Source organism: Larus michahellis, chromosome 2 (assembly GCF_964199755.1).
Source record: "Larus michahellis chromosome 2, bLarMic1.1, whole genome shotgun sequence".
Lineage (NCBI taxonomy): Eukaryota > Metazoa > Chordata > Aves > Charadriiformes > Laridae > Larus > Larus michahellis.
This window is the reverse complement of record NC_133897.1, coordinates 74,888,550-74,909,963: the sequence shown is the minus strand read 5'-3', so window position 1 is coordinate 74,909,963 and position 21,414 is coordinate 74,888,550.

Below are 21,414 nucleotides of genomic sequence, written 5' to 3'. Positions count from 1 at the left end.
TGAAGACATTGGTAAGTGTGTACCTTTCTAGGTAAAGTGGGAGCCATCACCAGTCCTGTGGCTCAACTGAGCCTGTGATAGCCACACGTGCTCCACTGTATCTACCAAGTCTTCCGGTGTTGCAAAACATTCAACAGCTTCAAACAACAGCCATGCTCTCAAAGTCAATCAACTATGAGGAAGCAACCAACCACCGTCCACATAAAGAAAAAACATAAAACCCAAGAATAACCTGGGCTATAGATTGCAAACTAGTGACAGAAAGAAGAGCAATGCTGGAGAACATCTGTATGCAAAAATGGAAATTAGAGATTTACCTCCATCACTGCACTGATTAATCTGCTTTTCATCCTAATGTCATTTCTTCTGCTTGTAGCACCACCTGTCTTTATGCTGCTTTTCTTCTCTGACATGGCTGTGACCATTTCTGAGGTTTCCCTACTGCATAAGTCAAAGTTATAGTTACACTTCCCCAGAAGCAGTTGCATGGTAAGTATGAGCATCCATGTACTACAATCAAGCCATTCCACACAACGTACAGACACAAAGAACGACGAAGGCTGATCTGTCTTGCCACAAAAGCTCAGGATGCTAGTTCAGATTTGAACTGACGCTCTCACCTTCTATCTCAAATTCTCATCTCACCCAGAGCAAACCCCTCAGCTCACCATGGAGTGACGCAGACTGTGTCATACTCCCTGTTCGGGTTCAGCCTGGCCATCAGACCTCTGAGGCAGGGGGTCTTCTTGCTCCTGGGCTCAATTCTGCTGTCTGCTGGCAACAAAACAGGCAAGACTATGGTTCCAACATTTTTTTGGGTGGGGAGAAAGGAGACAAAATGCAATTACACAGCTATTCTTGTCCATTGGTTTGAGACCACACATAGCTTTCCTTCTGAAGGTATTGATACATCTCTAATTGGTAATAGTCTCAGGTTTGGGGTGGCGGGGGACAGCTGGCAGGTGCATGTTTGTATGGAGAGGCTTGCATGGGGCAGAAGGTGGGAAGGAGACAACGTGCTGCTGCCAAAGAACATGAGAAAATAGACAGTGCATTCTTCCCACCCCAACCAGAGCAGAAGCGGAGTCAGATAGGAACACAAAATCGAGGCAATAGATGGCAGGTCGCTTTGACAGCAGGACGGTGACAGCACAGCAGCAGGGCTGAAGCTTAGAAATGAGCTTAGCAGCTGTCTCTGCAGGCCCGGGTAAGGCTCTTTGCTGCAGGGAAGTCTTCTCTCAGGCTTTCCTCATGCAGGTAAACGGCTAACACAAGAGGCCCAGAACTCTCCTGGAGATCAGCTTTTCTTCAACTGCCTTCATACAACTTGGTACCCTTCACTCTCTTGCTGTCTTTCAGCAGGCTGCCTCTCTGCTTACAGCAACTTTGGCAGCCCCACCAGCGGCCGGCTCTGTTTTCTGTACATCCCAGGTGATAATTAGTTGGTTATTTCTCGTCTTTGATTGACATAGCTCCTATTCCAGCGCAACACAGAACTTGTTTTCGTCACTTTGCAACTTTCTCAAGATGCCATTAGTGGGCAGCGTGACACGAGGTGAGGTAAATCACACAACACCACCATAAACAGATGGGCAGGTCCAGATTCAGGGCTCCATCGTTGCAGTTTCACTCTATAGGAACTCTGTTGAAATGAATCTTGTCACACATAAGACCAGAGTTGCATATTCAGCCCACAGTGGGGTCATAAGACACCGCAATGGAAGAGCATTCATTGCTATTTCTAGAGAGCACTTGTGCCATACAAGTATATGTATGTTCTGTGAACAAGTAAATATAAGGTAAAAATACATGCACAAAGAGGAACAGAGTTGGGGTTTCTACAGAAACTCAGAATTCCTAACTTGTATAGTTAAAATTAACAATATCCCTTGTTAATGGAGTTGTGGGGACAAAGAAATGTTAAATTATTTTTTTTTACTTTGTTATGTGTGAACACTTTCAGTTATCTTTCTCTTTTCATCTCTCTCACATGTACATGTTCATGCACAGTTTTTTACATTATATATATTTTATATGCAATAGGCGCTGTGTAGCTTTCCTAACTCCCAATAATATTAACAAGAGTTACTCATGTAAATCTCCCATTCACTGTTGGAACAATAAACCTCAGAGAGTGTGAAAGCACTGCATTAAACTCATTTTTCTCCATACTGATACGAATATAGGACACTAACATCCAGATTAAATGACACGCATAAACCTAAGGCCCCACTATTGCTGGATATCATGCATCATGCACTTATCTTTCTGTCATACGCAACGCTGAGGGAGAATGTTCTTAACACAATACATCTGTATTTCCCAGAACAACATCTCTTGCTAGGAAGACGGAAGCAGCACCAGTACTTAAAAGCTTTCCACACTAAAACACCCTACGACTGCCTGTAGCTTACAACCTTTGGCTCCAATTGTGCCGTATATCACACGCTAAGTAGAAGTGGGACTGATCAGAGCTTGGATAGAGGAGCTCCAAGGAAAGCTTCAATATGGCAGAACATTGTATTAGTGGCTCACTACACGGTGCATATCCCTAGCGCTTAATATTGAACCAGTACTCCAGATGTGACCCGCCGGTGCTGATGGAGGTGCTAGTTTTTAAAAAAAATAAAATAAAATCACAGCTGCAACCCTTTTTGAGGAGGAATAGTAATACATTGCCTCCATTTTTGCACAGAGTTTTGCCTCAATTGCATTGCTATGCTGAAGTCACAGAATCAGTGCTCGCAAAGTCCATTAGTAGCTGCAAAGCAGTGACAAATAAGGAGTAAACTTGGGGACGCTGTTGTTTCCACCCACAAATGACCAACAGATGAAACAATTAAAATTAAGAAATGGGAGGATTTTGGTGCACTGGAGCTGGGAAGGGGAAAATTCTTTCCAATACGGTTACAGACACGGTCCTATTACCATAATAAGGCAGGCTGATAGCCTTATTCCAACCCCAAACGGTTTATTTCAGCAGTGGGCATAAAGCGAGCCCTCATCATACCATCTGCCAAGTACCTTTGGGATCAGACGGCATGGAATGATCATTAAAAATGTAAGAAGTTGCTGTTTACGTTAATAAAAACACAGGTTCAAAAATTAGGTTGAAAAAGCAACAACATTGTAAACATGCCTTTAAAACGAAAGCCATTTCCTCTTGCAGTGAAAGGCATGGTTTATTTTCATCTGTTAGGATGTGACTACGCCGAATCTGGCTTCTGCTTCCTCGCTGTGCCACTCTCGAATGGAGTTTGCACTCCCAGAAATGAAGTGTGCGTTGCACGTGGGACTGTCTCTGCTCTTTCACCTGGACAGAAATAAAAATCAAGCTCTCCTGCTAACTGTATTTCAACCCCTACACCATTACTTCCAGCATTTTTAATATGAGGGTTGGGTAAAATTGAAGCCTATACTATTCCTTTTTTAAAGGCTGACCTGCAGTTCTGGTTTACAAACCAAATGACTGTAGTCAGGCATATTAGTGCTTTAACCTTTTTATTACATTACATACATGAAAACAATTAAGGCTGGGATTCTTTCCAATGTATTATCATTTTCTGTTCCCTCTGGCCTTTTTCCATCCGTTTCAAAGAATGTACATAGCATCAACTGAACATTCTCTCATGTTTTATTTTTTTGTTTCTTTTCTTCTTAACAACTGTCATGCTTTCAAGATCAGCCAACTATAGAGTATCATGCAACAGCAGCAGCCGACAGCAGCGGCGGCGAAAACAACAACAAAAAGTTTGGGGGTTTAAAACTCCTCATAAAATTAAATCTGAGATTTAAATTCTCCCTCATATTTTATTGTCTTTTCTTTTCTTTTTCCTGTGGTAAATGGTAATTAGAGTCAATAATCTTTTGCTGAGAGAGCACCTTGTCCTCACAGTGTTTATATCATCATCATCAAAGATCTGCCTTAAGGCCCTGGCGTGTTAATAATTTAAGGTGTGCACAGCCTAGTTATAGCAGGAAGCCTAGTTATTGAGTTTGTAAACCAGCTGATGATTTATGGGAACACCTTGCATGAGTCATGCTCATTAAATAAAATACTTCAGTTTAATAAGGAACATGGGGTAAACAGTTCTTCCCGTTACAGGGTGACTGTGCAATTGGAAATTGCTGAGTTTTGTCACCAGCTTCGCCACTGCTATTTTGTCTTAATTCTAATGTCAGGGTCAGCTTGTCTGTATGTGCGTGCACACACGTGCATGTGCACGCACATTTCCCCTTGAAGCACAGATAGAAAGTCTTTCACCGATGCTCTTTTTTTTCTCCCACCTTCTCTGTCTCTCCCTCTCTCTCCATACAGCTGTTTCATAAGTTACCCTCTGATAATGAAAATGTTAAATCTCTCTTTAAAAGGCTACTAATTAAGAAAACAGAAATGTTCACGGAAATAAAATTACAAGGGAAAAAAAAATCAATATATGGTTGTTAAATGTAGCTTGCATTTGAGAGCCATAACCATACTTTACTTTTAAACACTAGAGTTAACTCTGACTCATTAGAAATTCCTTGGGAAATTGAGGCAGTAAAAGCCCCACACATTGGCCTCTTCTGTTTTACCAGAAGCAGGCACGTTTTGCCCACCGCTTTAGAAATCCACTGTATCTCCAAGAGATTTCAGTGGGATAAGGTAACGTGTCAGCATCTACCCTCGGACAGCAAACATACAGACAGTAACATCATCTGCATCATCTACTTCTTGTTGTATTTTTCAGCTTTCTTTTTGGAAGCCAGGGCGCGGTTCCTTAGGGGCACTGGAACCCCCCCAATTCCCACCAAAGCCAGTGGCACTTGAGCGCTGGGAGTGGAAGGGGCCGGTGCAGCCATGGCTGGAGGCTTTGCTAGGCTGGAGGCTGCTCCGGGGCAAAATTACAGTTGTCTTCACCGGGGGGGAGGTGGGACACGCAGAGTTACGATATTTCTATGGAATAATGGGAGAAAAAAATTGAGTAATAATGTAAAAACAGTACATATCCTTTTCTTGATGGATTTCGGTCTTACCATCCCAAACCAAAGGCAACTCAACTGGGTTTAGTTAAACTGATAAACAAATATCAAGAAATTAGTTTTCAAAAAAACAGCCAAGTTTTCCGAGCAACTGAGCATTAGCAAACATGCCATTATCCCTGCAGTATTGATTTTTGTGTTCTTTATGTTTCCTTTTATATGTACCTTTCTGTATTCTTTTCACACGGGTGACACAGCTGTAAGTTTAATTTTCTGACTAGTAACTGAACATCCTCGAATACAGACAGCCTGTCAGGCATCATTAATAAATTTGTTAGAGAATATTGGGTCAGATCCACTTGTGGTGTAACTTTTGGACTTAACAGCACCACAGAAGCGAATGATCCGACCGACAATTTGTAAACAATGGTTTGAGTCCTCCCTTTTTTCCAGGGAAAATAAAGCATGACATAACAGGGTATACATACCACTCAGGCCATCTCTTCAAGATAGAAATGCTTCCCATTGCTCTAATATTTGCATTTTGCAATCTTTTGTTTGTTTGACACTTGTGCCAATGTAAGGGAGTACTGTGATCTCATTTTGCACACGGAGAAGGTGGCACGGAGAACTCCTGGTGAGACCCGCAAACAAATTTAGGTACCCCGAAGAACGGGGTTTCAGGACTCTCCATTCACCAATACACGGCAGACGCAGAGGCAGAGACCCTCAGAGACAGCACTGGCACTGCCGGCCAAATCACACAAACGATCAGACCAGCTGGCAGAAAGACGCCACAGTCACCACACTGCAAGGGATGCAGCCCGGTGACCATGCTCCAAGGTGTCCACCCAATGCCTTCAAGGACCGGAACAGCAATGGTTAGGGCAGAGCAAAGCAGGCGAAGGCTCACTCCGGATTCACCTCTTTTCCCATACTCTGCCGCAAAACAGCCACTACCGGTCATCCCTAGTAACAGCACACCCAGCTGGGCAGACCTTCAGGGATTCAAGTTGTTCCTCCAGGCGTATGTGCTGAAGGGGCACCCAGACGCCGACTTCTTGGTGCATAAGGGCCTTAACCACAAAAACCAAAGTTTTTTCTGCACAGCAGGCTCACAGCAGGCTCTGCCCTCCTCCCTGCAAAGGCTGCTGGTTGCACAGCTGCGGTGGCCCAAAGTGGGCTGCGCAGCCCCTTGGCCGAGCCCCGGGGCTGCTTTGAAGCCCTGAGCTCCTGCAGCGTGCTACCTTGCATGCACTGAGGTGTCTGACCTGCAGCAGCTGTACTAAACGCATGATCGGGTGCTTTCAGATTTCAGTTGTCTCCAACTCAGGTGGCAGCTCAGTGAGGCGTTTGAGAATGTAAATTTTGCAAGTAGTAGGAGTTAGGCATGTCCTCTTCACCAAAAATGTCTAAGTCACTGACTCTGAGGCACACGAGGAGCCTGGGGCAGAGCAGAGAGAAAAAATCAGCTTCTTCAAGGCCCAGAATAAGTGCCCTAATTCATAAACTTGTCTTCTAAAGGGGAGAAATCTTCATAATCTCTCAACCATGACACTCCTTACTCCTGGAGGCTATGGCAAAGGTGATGTGGGAAGAAAAGACAGTGGACCAGGGGAAGAGTATCCTTTTTACAATTCAGTCATTGTACATGACTGCTTTAGACTCTCTTTTTTTGCTCTTCAACTTTATACATTACGGGTTGTGATTGCCTCTTCATAACCACACAGAAGGCAGAAAACAAAATGAGGCTCAACACCAAATCTTAGCCATTAATATTCTCAGCACCAGCAGATATTAAGATTTTCCTTTGCAAACATCAGGGATCCACTTCCTTCATTTTGGCTGGAGTCAAGAGCAAGAAGTTTGGATGACCTAATTACCAATATCAGCCAGAAAGAGCGGTAATATGAACTGTCTCCCTACCATAACAATAGCCCTGGCTGCTGTGGGTTCCTGACCCCTGTCGTGTAAAATAAGTTAATCTCCAACCCTACCCATACCAGGAGACTGGAGGCATGATTACAGGCTGCCCAGGGAGGTGGTGGAGTCTCCATCTCTGGAGACATTCAAAACCCACCTGGACATGTTCCTGTGCAACATGCTCTAGGTGACCCTGCTCTGGCAGGGTGGTTGGACTAGATGATCTCCAGAGGTCCCTTCCAACCCTATGATTCTATGATTCTATGATTAGTTCCTGGTCTCTCTCCAGAGTAACACTCTCTTACTACCTTGTGCCCAGAATAAACTAAGTGTTGGCAAAAGAGGACCAAATTAAGCCATTTGCATCCTTCTATCTAGAACGGGTAAAGAACAGCAGAGGGACCCATGTCCAAGCTGTACTAAAGAGGAGTACTTCTGCTACTGGAGGCCAGCAATTGCCTTTGTGCAATCTGATTTGCTACAGGAAAAACATACCATTGCTTCTTCCCTTAATGGTAGGTATGGTATGTGGGCAAGTGGCTTCCTTTGGAGATGGGCAAGCTGGTAATTATGATTATTTGCATTGGAGTAACACCTAGAGACTGGATCCCTACTGTTCTAATCTATATAGTGAACAGTATATACAGCCGACGTAAAGGATTTTCAGCCCAAGTATAGGAACACCATGTTTCAGGTCTTGGAGGTTTCAGATGAGCTAACACAATTTTGGATGATCCTTTGAATTGAGGTCAAAAATAGTCACAAGGTGTAGAAAAAGGAACGAGCATGAGTATGGAACCGAAAACATACGAGGAGGAAAAACTAAATTAGGACATTAACTAATAAAGCAGGTATTGAGTGGAAAAGGACTTGGCAAGATCTGAACAAACTGTAGATTATACAATGGAAAGACACCAAAACAAGAGTCTCCTCTACATTCACAGGCAAGTTAACATATCTAAGCAAATTCATCCTCTAATTGGCTTCAGTTAAGTGCTCTATTCAGAGCACCTTTGGGATAATTCAGATGCCTGGCAAGTGAAAAGCTTCTGGGAATTAAGCAAAAGAGTCACAGAAACATCCCTAATGAAACATTTGGAGAGTAACAAAGAACCTGATACCTCACCTGCTTTTGAAGACTGTTTGTCAGCAAGGCAATATAGGACTGCAGTCCAATTGAAAATTGAGAAGAAAAAAAAAAACGCGGGGGGGGGATAAAAAGAACCTGCTTTGAAACTCCTGGATTCATGAATATGAGCAGAACTAAACCATGGTAACAATGAGTAAGTCTGTAAAACGCTACAAATCATATTAAGGATACCATTTATCATATTCTGCCCAAACTGCACAAATCTGTCCAGAAAATTGCAAAATGAGCTCACGCTCAATATAAAGGGAGGGAGGCATTTCAAAAGACTAATATGAAGCAAATGTTAGCCCTGCATTTCCTCATGTCCTGTCTGAACCAAAGTCAGCTCGCGTCTGTGCTGGGGCGAACTCAGAACTTGACCCAACCTGACTGGATTTTGAAAGCGTGGCTCCAGATGAGCAGCCAGCAGACGGGGTCTGGGTACCTCCAGATAAAAATCTTTCCTTGGCAAACCAAGATAAAGGCACCGAACAGCATGTCATCCTAAAACAGTCAGAAATCTTAGTCATAGCCTTCAGTGTTCAGCCGGGGCATAAAAACAGAGCTGGAGATGTTCCTTTGTAGATAGCAGTGCGCCCACCGGAGATAAGATAACTGAGTGAGTGGTTCTGTAATAAATAGCGGGAGCAACATACAACAGAATCAGTGAAACAACAAGATATTCCTGAAAATTTTTGGTACACGACTGATGGTTACCTATGGTAGTTAAACCGGAAAGGTCACCGAGTTAGCTGCCTCTTTTTTGCTGTCGTCTTCTGGCTCAGTTTTGGGTGTTTTGATACAGTGTTGCATGCACAGCACAGAGCAACGGATTTACAAATTATAAATCCTAGTTTGCTCCACATGCATTTCCAGTTAAGTTAGAAATAACTGTTGCAGATTGTAAGTGGTTCATCTGACCAATTCTCCTTAATGTATCAGTCAGCAGCACCATGCCAAGCCTACGCTATGCAACGTCAAACAGCCTGGCAGATGGCAAATGATAAAGAACTTGATAACAAAAAGTCTTGGTTGATTAAAAAGGCTGATATTTGTCATCGTTAGAATATCATAACACACCTCACAACACTTTATTAGGCTCACCAGTTCGGGGCAAGTAGGCAGAAGGCAAACCAGAATCCTGCCAACTTCTTGAGCAAACACAATCAATCCTGAGGTATAGTTACAGAAGAAGGTTATGCCAGGACAAGAGCAACATCCAAAGTTGCCAAATAGCTACTATCTAAATAGGCGAGATTTCAGCGAGTAAGTATTTGGGAGCCTGACATACTTACGACTATTGTGGCTGTGCCAAAGTCAAATATGAGAAGCCTGCATTACAGGAAGGCCTGCAGGAGGACCTGGAGCTGCCGGCTGTACCTTGAGGACATCCAAAAGCAGTTGGCATGGCTCCTGCGCTGGCAGAGGCGACACATGCCCACCCCGATACTGACGACAAACAACAAAATGCGAAAGCGACGCAGATGCCAGGTGCTGCTGAACAGATGCTGGAGATGAGGAACAGAGCACATGACGGGCAAGTCCCGGAGGTGCTCAGGACGTGGTCGCTAACCCAAGCCCTGTGAAGCTGAACAGCCTCTTGGCACCAAGGGGTTTCTGGTCTTCTCCCCCACTACCTCCCCACATGCACAATATGGGCATTCATTTGAGCATGTGTTTTTGGGGCAGTGGGAAGAGGTTGCTGCTATTTTGGCATGTTTACTTTCAATTTATTTTTTTTTTACTCTTTTCAGAGGTATGGTTTAACAGCAGTGAAAAGACACTGACCCCTGCCTTGTGGCAAGGACATAGTCCTCGTCTCCCTGGCCCAGGGCAGGAGCTCAGGGCACAAGCTTGGCAGAGCTCCTCTCTGCCAAAGATATAAAGAACAGGATCCTCCAAAGGCTGGCCAAAGACATCAGCTCAGGTGGCAGAAGTGGCAGTGCGATGGTTCAAGGCCTGAAAAAGAACTTACATCATTCCTGGACAAAAGAGACAGCAACAGTGACCAGTAATTGCTACCAGGATGAAAAACTGCCAGAGAATTTAGCTCTCTATTATTAGTAGTAGTAGTAGTAGTAGCTGTAGTATTTTAAAGGATTCCCTTATAATATGATATAGGATATAAAGAAAGCAAAATATAAGCTTTATAGAAAAAGGACTCTGAGAAGGAAACATTATGGCAGCCTACTGGATCTGGTCCACTGTTGGGTAAGCATGTCCCAACAGCCAGAGAATTTAGCTCTATTATTATTATTATTATTATTATTATTATTATTATTATTATTATTATTATTATTATTATTAAAAAGGATTCTCTTATAATATGATATATGATATAAAGAAAGAAAAACATAGTTTTTTTAGAAAAAGGACCCTGAGAAGGAAACAGTATGGCAGCCTATTGGATCTGGCCCACTGTTGGGCAAGCACGTCCCAGGCACAGACTGGGGACAGTGTTCTTACTATTGGCCATGAGACGCACAGGCTGAAGCGAGCTCAGCACGGCTACACCCACAAAAATCCCAAGCGCATTGTAAATCCCTTTGAATGGTCCGCCTAGAGATTTCTGAAGGATTGAGTCACTCAGGCAAGGAAAAGCAGACAGGGGCACGGGTAGCTCAGAGTCCCGCAGGAAGAGTGGGCACCCCAGAGCATCGCCGGGGGTGGGGGAGAGCTTTTTGAGGTATCCAGCTGGGGGAGCACACCAGAAACCTGTCACATCATGCAGAGCTACCTGCACGGGTGTTGCCCATGCTGCAATCAGAATAGAGTGTGCAAAGAGAAATGAAAATACAGTGTCATGTGCTTTATAGAGACCTTTCAAACCCAATAGGTGCAGGGCGCGTGGTTGGGAGGTTGATGCCCTCACTGACGTGCCTTAGCAGTTAGGGACGCTCCAGCTCGCTAGATTAAAAACTAACACGCGGTGCTTGCGCTGAGGTCAGAGTTCTGGTTGCAATGCAGATATACCCTGCCTCAGACTGGGGAAATAATTGACATGGGAACAATAATGAGAAAATCAATCTCTAAGTCAGATATCATCGACTGCAATGAAAATTCTGTGCATGGAGGATTTGCAGGATAAAGACCCAGGTTTTCGTTTAGGCTAGATGAGTTGGTAGAGATGCAAGAAAAGATAATGTGGTTAATATTGCTGTCCCTGTTCCCCTACACTTCCGGCTGGAATTCGAAAGGAGTATGGCCCAATGGCTTCCCAGGGTGATTCTTCAGACAAAGTTTTAGGCTGCAATTCTGTAAATGTTCAAAAATGTGCACGATTAAGACCTTGTGAGACTGGAACATTACACTAATGGTCTGGGCTACTGCACCAGTATGCAGTTTCATTAAATTTAACATTAGAGCTAATGTATCGGCAAAAAATACAGCTCAGTGTCACCCTGCGTATCTCTGCATGTATGTGGGACACTTCACCGCATAAGGCCCACAGTTCTCGTGCTATTATTTGCAGCAGTTTGCAGCTTTACTCAAAGCCTTTAATCAGTGCTCCATTAATTCAGGCAGGGTCCAAAGTGTAAAAGAAGCCACCCTTTCCCCAAAATGAATACTATCTGAGAACACTTAATACCATCATGAGCCATTCGCTCTGTTTTGCATGATGTTATCTTCATCTTCTGTCAACAGTATCTACTGAAAGATCGATAGTAATCTTAAAGAAATGTTTATTATTGTCTTGCCTCTCACACCTGCCCCATCGTACTTTGCTCTTTGTCTTGGAGGCAGTAAAAGTGCAGCAAACTACAGCAGGGACATGCCTTCATCTAACAGCGTTGTATTTTTTTGTTGCAGGATTACAGTGCTAATTAAAGACCGCATGTCCATCACCACTGCTACTTCTTGACTTGGAAGAGGGGAGTATTTCTCCTCCAGGAGCTCTCTCTAGAAATACATCCATAGGCACTTCTGCATGCTTGAGAGAGATGTAACACACACAAAAAAACAAAAAAAAGAAAAAAACGCCAGGCATGGTTTTAGCCTGGATATATTCATCAGTGTGAAGTAGTAGGATTAAAATTTTCTCCGTGAAATGGAAAAGGGAAAAAAATGTCAGGTGTGAAGGTGGCAAATGGAAGAAGGGGCCTAAGGGGGGCACGGGGTGTTGAGAGGGATGCGTGTGTGGGTACCAGGACCGTTTTAGCAATAAACCCGGCGGGAGGCTCCCTTCCTCCTCCTCATCTCTCTCGAACGGGCCGCGTTTTGCGCGTTGCTCCCTGCGCGCATTCTGCGCGTCCCTGCGCGGAGCGGCGCTGGTGGGGGGGTCCCGTGCCGGCGAGCGGGCCGCGCCGAGCGGCAGCACCACCCCACACACACCTCGGGGGGCTCCCGGCCCCGGCGGCGGGCTGTCGGCAGCATATCGCGACCGGGAGCGTCCCCCCGAGGGCGGGCGGCGTCGCTGGCGGCCCCCGCCGGCGGCCGCGGAGAACAAAGCGGGGCCGGGCGGGAGGGCGATGGGGGAGCGGGGTCATCCCCCGGCGAGGAGCAAACCCCTGGCGTGTATGTTGGCGGTGGGGGGGGGGAAGATGCGATTTAATCGGCTGTCGTGATTGTCACACGGCGCGTGCCTTCAGGGCAACCTACTCATCCACCTATTCCAAGAGAATTTCGTTGGTTTTAGCGCTGCCCCAAGCGAGCCCGGCCGAAGGGGCCAAGCGGGCAGATCGCCCCGAATTAAACATAGCCGATTTCCCTGCTCTTACTAAAAAAGCCCGTGTTGGGGCCAGGCGTGCCGCTCCCCCGAAATCGGAGGCAAATTCTGGGACTGACGTCACCTTATCGCCGATATATTTTTTTAATTAGGTGGCAGCTAAATGAAGAGTGATGTAGAACATTGCGAATATAATTATCCATTGTGCTGCAGAGAGCCGCCTATAGATCTTTTTTTCTCCCCCCTCCCTGTCTGAAAACTACCGAGAACCTGGGGAATTCAAATAACCTTCCCATCCCTGTGCGCGGATGGAGCCTGTCAGACCCTGTGCAAGGGCTACTGACAAACACAAAGGAGCAACAATAACTGCACACCACTTACAGCACTGCTAGACTTATTCATTCATCGTAACATAATAATTTTAGATGGCCGGCGAAGAGAAGCATATGTTTCGGGCAGACATCAAAAGAACAACCAGGCATTTAGATAAGACAACTAAAACTCAGTTTTAAAGTTTCAGATCTAATCCTGGGTAAAGACCAAACAAAGAGTCAGAGAGCAGAAATTACGTTATTTAAACTGACACCACCTAAATCGGATCCTTTCTTCTGCGATCTCGCATAAACACAGTGTGTTCATCACATCCAGCCAGCTTCATTACTATTTATATTACCGTACACTGGCTGCGCGCAGTCAATTCATAATTGTCCAGTTTTTCTAATTAATCACAAAAGATTTTTGTTTTGCCTACAGCTAGTTCTGGGGTGACTCACAATGGCAAGCCAAAGCTCATACATCAAACACAGACCCTCTTTACTCCAGCCTTCTGCTGGAGGAGGCTGCTGGGCTCCCCTCGCCACGCTGCCGCTCAGGGGGCATGCGCGGCCCCGGGCGAGAGAGAGAGAGCGAGCGAGAGAGAAGAGCCCCGGCACTCTGTCCTCTACCGTGTGACTCGTTATTTTTATCTGGTGCTTGCAATTCTCAGCCCAAACCCGACCCACAGATTTTTTTATTTTTTTTTGGGGGGCGAGATTTCTTAAATCAGAGGGTTTGATTTCCCCCCCTCTCTCTCATATGCATGCGCATGCTCCCCTCTCCCGCTCCAGCGAGCTGTTGGGAGAGCTGTGCAGCTTCAAAGGAAGCGAGCTGGATCAAATATTGCGTAAACTTCTGCGCTATCAATATTTTCTTAATGAGCTCAACGTAACCAGAGGATGCTAGCAGAGGGGCAGAGCCAGCTGCTGGAGATCTCTCCACCTCCGATAGCGACAAGGCTGGTTGGTGACATTTGCGGTAGGCCAGGTCGCTCGCGCCCCCTCCGTCCACACCACAAAGAGCGGCTACTCAGATGAGTAAATGCTTTTGGCTGCAAGGTGGGTACTTGTGGAAGTAGCAGCTTGCCAACCTGAGCCAGGCGACGGTGATTTGACCTCTATTTCTTGCGCTGCCAGAGGTTTAGGCACGCCGAAGCTACTCCGTGAACAAAGACATGGGGCCCTTTGGCTGATAACAGTATAACACAATGTTATTTCTGCACACACATTAAAAAAATAAATGCAATTCTTATTAAAAAAAAAAAATCTCAATTTTTTCTCTTTTTTATCGTTGATGAAGTTTTGTAATACCGAAAGTCAGCCCAGTTAAGATCAGTTGGATTCACGTGAAGAGCGGAAAGCAATAGACCCATGCTGCCTCTAAAGTGCACGCCAACTTAAGGCTACAAATGTTGTTAATTACGTGGAAGCTGTCTGGTAAGATGCATCTATCGATGCAATCTTCCTTGATCACATTCTGCCCACTGCTGGGTTTGCAAGGAGTCAGCACAGTGGCAGGAGAGGAGCATTTTATTAATAAACCCTACGCAGAACCCCGTGCTCAGCCTGGGCATTTTGGAGTGAAAACGGCTCTGAAGCCAAAGCTGGTTTCTGTAAAAGGAAGCATGGGCAAGCAAATAACTACCAAGAGCAAAATAGGTAGTTTTTTAACAGTACGGAAGAGAAAAACGTGTTTTCATATCTGATGGCATAGAGGAAAGGGTATCTCTCATTTATGACAGGAGATTTCAAGTGGAGTTGTTTGGGGGAAAAAAGTCATGTCTAGAGAAGCTGAAAAAACATGAATGAGCAAAAGGCGATGTTTTCATAAACTTCTGTCATATAGATTATTCAGCTTGCAGCAGACCCCTTTCTCTGCAGATGAAGGAATTAAAAAAATTGGCGGGGGGCGGCGGGGGGGGGAGAAGGTTCCTAAGGCTCCTTTTCTCAGGTCTCAGGGGGATAAATTGTAATGTAAGATTTCAGAATGTACACCATACCTCCCAGTGTGGCCCAGTTGCAGACATCCTGGTCTCCTTGCTTGGGAACTTAGAGCACCCCCAGTAATCGGCTGTTATTTTTAAAGTCAGCCAGGAGAAGAGTACTCCACAGAAACCCCTGCAGGACCAGAGTAAGGCTTATACCTCTGCAGATAAGATAATCTGTCAAAGAGCAGATTCAAAGGACAGCCCATGAGAAGTATTTTTGAGGGATCAAGCCAAACTGCTTCATTCCCAGTGCCAAACCCTAGTTTTCCACTGCAGCGTCTGCTGCTTCGCCTGTGACAGGAAGAGGTCCACCATCCCACCACAGCAACTTCTCAGATACGCTGCTCTGGCGCCTTTCAGGAGCCTTCCAGGAGCCACTGCAAGACCCTTCCCCTTTCCCACCGCCCATCCCATAGCAAAGTCTCCCCACCTTGTTAGCCCCTCGCTAGGACCCACCTTTGTGGTGGCATGTTGGCCACCATCGCAGGTGACACCAGCAGCCCCACCTGGGGACAGGATCTACAGCCTTGCTCTCACCAGGGTAGGCGGGGGGGGGGGCGGGCTGCTGAAACCCTGGTGAGAGCAAGGCTGTAGATCCTGTCCCCTTTCCTGGCTTTTTTCAGTCGCAGGGAGCCAGATCCAAAGCTCACTGAGCCCAGGGGAATATTTTTCAATTGGCTTCGGCAAGCAGGCGAGGCGCCCATGGTCTGTTGCCACCTCGCTCTAAAGGCGGTAATTTTGCTGGGACAAACTGCTTATTACCCAGTGGCAAGCGTAATAATAACCACGGGCTGTGATTCCTCCTAAGGAACTGAGGACCTGAATTAAGTATTATTAATACCAACAATATTGCGCTAACAGAGGAAAAATAGCGGTATTAATATTAATGTTATCTTAATGGCAGTGTAAATATAAGGTAAGTAGTGTACCTGGCTCCTGAGGAGTGGGAAGCCAAATGATGATTTCCTCTCAGGGCAGTGATAAACAACTCAGTCATACTGAGTTTACAGTTTTAGTAATAATTGGCTTGAAGGAAAAAAAAATATATATATAAAGCACAGTCACAGGTTAACTACATTATAATTACAGGGTGTAATTTCAGCCCCTGCTCCTGGAGTGGAAGGCAGAGTTTTTATCTGATCAGCTTCCGTGTGTAATTCCCTGCTAGGTCTGGGGCTAAGCATTGCTGTGCTGGTTTTAAAAATTACTAAGCAGATATACAGAGACTGCCACCCACCCCGGCTCACGGCGAGCTGGCAACAGGCTTGGGAGCAGGACCTCTGGCCGTGCTGGAGCAAAAAGCGGTGGCAGTGGCTGCATGGCCACCAGCGTCCGTGGGTCCCCACGCCACCTGGGCAGGCTTCTGGAGCTAAGCCTGGTGGTGTTGCCCAAGGTCACTCCGGGAGTGCCCGGGATCTACAGGTATGGTGGCCCCGACTGACAGCAATGATGACTCCTGTCACCCTGGTGGAGCCGGGACAGGGTGTCTCCGGACAGCTTAGGAAATCCTGATGCTTGATCACCTTCCCAAAACACTCTGCCTAATTCCTCCCAAAACCAACGAATAATTGGTCATGCCACATGACCGAAAAAGGGACCTCCAAAAAGGCTCACTTGTGAATAATCATGATTGATAGGCAAAATTGGAAGCTGAGAGCAGCATCAGGGACCGGTCATGACTTGAGTGACGTCTTCTGGGGAAAGGGTAGAAACCCACCTTCTGTTGTTGTTGCTGTTTGAATTTTCACACAGACACTTTTCTATTTTCTCTGGAAAGCTGACTGTGACACCAGCCTCCAGAAAGGGGAGGAGGGAGGGATGCTATTTGTGTTTTTCAGCTCACCATCCCCTCCCTGACAGAAATCTGTTCAGCTTCCACAAGGGTCATCCTAAAGCGGGGGGGAAGGTTAGCTCTTTGGCCTTTTTTTGATTCTCAACCGTGTCAGCCCACACATTTTAGCTAGGACAAGTCAGGCCCCTTTCCATGTGTTGTCAGGTGCAGGGACACCCAGAAGCATCAGATAGATAGCTTTTCCCACTATGCTCTCTGCAAAGTCTCAGGTGACTTACCCAGTCTCTCATGGTCTGCTGCATGCAGACTGAGACCAGGCAACTGAAATATCTGATCAGGCTCCAAATTCATGAGCTTGTCCCACGAGCTAGGCATTGAGCAAGAAGGCCGAATGTTTTCTCGTTACACAACTAATGATGAAGGATAAACTGTGATGAAGGAAAATGTTTCTCGAAGAGGCACAAAAGCAAATCTCAGCATCTAGGCTAGGTCTGGTGATGGACAACCAGATGGACAATGGGTGGTGGGAATGGAGGCCCCACAGGTGCACAAGCGGCACAGGTGCACAGGAGCAGGGCCTCCACGGGTGCACAAGCAGCATCAGGAGAGACCCCATGGCAGAGCAGAGCCTTGAGGAAGGGGGAGAAAGGATGGAGTTTGCAGAAGGACCTTTTTGTAACAATTTGGGACTTTCTACCACAGAGCCATGTGAAGCCCACTTCTGTATTTTCTTGACCAAAGCATCCTTCACTTGCACTGTTTAATAGGGAGCAACTCGACATGTTGTACAAGCTGATAATAGGTGTGCTACGAAATATAGGGATTTGAATCATAGAATCACAGAATCATAGAATCATAGAATGTGTTGGGTCGGAAGGGACCTTTCAAGGTCATCTAGTCCAACCCCCCTGCAGTCAGCAGGGACATCTTCAACTAGATCAGGTTGCTCAGAGCCTCATCAAGCCTGGCCTTCAATGTCTCCAGGGATGGGGCCTCCACCACCTCTCTGGGCAACTTGTTCCAGTGTCTCACCACCCTCATCGTAAAGAACTTCTTCCTAATGCCTCATTTAAACCTACCCTGCTCTAGTTTAAAATCATTGCCCCTCATCCTATCACTACATGCCCTTGCAAACAGCCTCACCTCCTCTCGTCTTTTAAATCACTTTTCTCTCTATCTTTATTTTTGCTACTGAGAATCTCCACAAAAGGGGCATCCTTGCCCTGTCTATCAAGACATTACCATTCCTAGCTTCGTTATTTTGTAAAAGGACTTCTAAGGTTGACATAAAGACAATTTATTTCAAACAAGCCGTACCTGGGTTAGAACTAGGAAGCCTACCCAAAATGTTGGTATTTACCCCCCTTGCAAAAGGCACTGAGGCAGCGGTGGAGCCCGCTCTGCCGGAACGCTAACAGAACTGTGGGTTTCCTCTTATTTCAGTGAAAACCTTCCACGGGAACCCAGGCAGCAGGAGCAGCAGGGGAGGTGGCTGGCAGTGACTTTCTGTCACTCGTGTATTAAAGGAGCGGTAAGACCAATGTAATATCTTGATGTGCCGGATGTTTTTGCCTGCTGGTGCTGAGCTGGCCGCTCTTCGACAGGGCTCGACTTGCACAGGGATGTCTCCTGTGCTCTGTTCCTGCCCCTGTGCCCTTGCCCCCTCCCTAGTTAGTCATCCAGTTCCCCTAACAGGTTCTTTAAAATCCATCATTTTAGTGAGACCCTTGATCACACCTGGAGCACATTTTTATCGCTGAAACCAAATAATTTCAAATAGGTGGGGTGACTCAAGAAAAAGCTGGGAAGAACTTCAAACAGACTCCAAAATACCCATCTTGAGCCATGGGGCAGGGAAGCCGCTTTCCCTGGGATGCTGGAGAACAGACTGAGACTGATGCGCTGCCCAGAGAGAGATGATTTCTGCCCTAAATGTGCCCCATGAATAACGGGGCATAATTCTAGTCAACCCTTACATGGCTCGCAGCGCACGCAGGAGACTCCTCACTACACTCGCTGTCCTTCCTTGGAGAGTAGGCCCTACGCTGTGATTTTTTTATTTTTTTATTATCAGGCTAAAGAGGATATATTTTATCATAATGGTTTCAAATCCAATGTGTACAGGCCAACACAAATAGGGTATTACAAGTTGAAGAACTGTACCTCAGGCACCATTTTATTAGAACTAGTGTTTACATCAAACAATACATCCTAAGTACTTCATATTAAGCTTGGACAAATCATTTGCCTGAGGATTAGGGTGTTGTGCCATTGAAATGTAATCCTTCTGTTGATTTTTTTTTTTTTAAACTGCCAAACCAAACATGGTAAAATCAGCAACTGTTAAAAAACCAGAAGGGTAAAAACCTTAGCCTCAATTTGACGTGTTAAATAAAACAAAGGGAAAATTACGAAGGTGGGTTTGCAGACAAGATCTGAAGAGCAGGTCAGATTTTCCCCTGCATAGATCAGAAGAACTCTGCAGGGAAACGAAAAAAAAGACCTAGCTGTGGGTTTAATTGTTCCACCACGGAGGGTGAGGAGGGAAAAGAGGGCTGGGCTGGCTGCTCCCTGTAACACGTCGGTGACCCTAGCACACGGGCATTTGTGCTGAGAGGGGAATTTTGGGAGTGGAGGCAAGGGCAGGAGCAGCAGTGGCCAGGGCGGGCTGTGTCCCACGAGGCGATGCCCCGTGCCCCGGCGCAGCCCGGGCAGCCTGCCCTGCCCCAGGAGAAGGGCGGGATGGCACAAGGGTGACCCTCGCTCTTCAGGGGAAAGGGGTATCCTCTGCTCCCAGAAATGGAGGAGCGGGTGCTGAGACAGGACTCGCAGCTGTGTAACACCAGCTGTGAGGAATGGCGGGCGGCAGGGGCCTGGCCCAGCCAAAATTTGTCGTGTTACGTGAATGGGAATCAGGCTCGACGCCACTGGCTTTGCAAAAGCAAGATGTGCCCCCTGCACACCCCTCATCCCTTTCCACTATCCAGGAAAGCACATTTCTCCCCGTGTCTTACACACCCGTGGTATTTGCTTTTACATGCCTGCGCTGCTTGGGCCCCTTTTAACAAAAGGCACCCCCAAAGGATGAGTGCCCGGGCACACAGGACACCCCTGGTGGGAGCTGCCGTCGGGTACTGGAAGCCAAAGCTTGACATCAAGGTGATCACAAAACACTTTCCTTCTCCTGACAGGGATTTAAGCTCACATCAGAGGCAACGGGACTATTACAGAGACACAGTCCCTGAACTGAACCCCACAGTAATGCCATGGAGGCTGTTCTCAATAGGAGCCCCATAGTGATGGCCAGAGAGGATACATTTCCATCCCAGGGAAGAAAATATAAAGCACGGTTCGGGTATAAATGTCTGATTGTATTGAGGGCAAGGACTGGGACCCTGGCCTCAATGAAGGGAAAGAGAAAACTTCCCTGGACTTCTGCAGGACCAGCATTTCACCTGGCTGGTTTCTCTCACCTCCAGCAACGTGGTGGTTCTCACACACTCACGTGCACCTTGTGCACCTCTTCCCTGCTGTCTCTCCCTTCCCTCCTTCCAGAGCCAAGTCTTGCTTCCCCTGTGGGCGCCCTCCATCCACCCCCACGCTCTTTCCCTGGCCAGGCACCCCCAGACGTTGCTACGGAGCTGACAGCTGATTCCTGAAACCTCAGGAATCAAGAGGGAGCATCAAGGGGCAGCAATTCTCTGTCGCCGCCTCTGCTACTCCTTTGCCAAGCAGGTTCAGGCTATTCAATCCCCCCGTTTCTCTAGAGAGTCACGAAGATGGAACAGGTGCAATGTCAAAAACCGACACCTTGTTTTGGGTACAAGTGTGCCAATAATGACTTTTGTTAATAATTCCAGGGGAATCTGTATTTGGGAAATCTACCACCCAATACCTTTCAGCAGTATGAGGTAATGAGAGGTAAACTGGGTTGTCCAGCCACCAGTGAATGCCAATACCAGCACACAGTTAACTGGTCACTGGCCTTCATGACTACAGCTACAGCAAAGACCTGCTCAGAGGGATCTGAGCTCAGTGAAGCTCTGCTTCACTGCTAAAGGCACCTGCGCTGCACAGCAGTCAGAAACAATGACGTGGCCTGCTCACAGAGTATGCCTTGGGAGATACTGATACTTGGTATTTAAGCATATCCATGCTTCTGTAAGACTTTTTACAGCCAGAATTCTCCAACAAATTACATTTCTATGCTTTGGTTTTACCTATGCGTGTCCGTGCCTATTCATTTATATATATGTGTATAATACTGCATCTTTGGGAATGACACGCTGAATAGATCTAGATCTTGATAGAGAGATACATATGGATATAGATATGAGAGACATCTGTGAAGAGGTTACCCAACACTGTGACAAGTGATGGCATGTGTGCACATCCAGAATCCATGGGGCTGACCCCGCAGTCAAAGAGATAACTCCCAAGTTTAAAGCTAAGGACAAGTTTAAGTGTTTCTGCATAAAGAATTCAGCCATCACTGAGGCAATCACCTCCGTCCCTTTGGAAATAAGAGTCATTGAAGGCGACAAGAAAAAAAAAAACAACACAAAGAATCGCACTTGTGCATCACTGGGAAGAAAACCAAGGGTTATACCTAGGAAACTAACTAGTAATTTGCTAACATG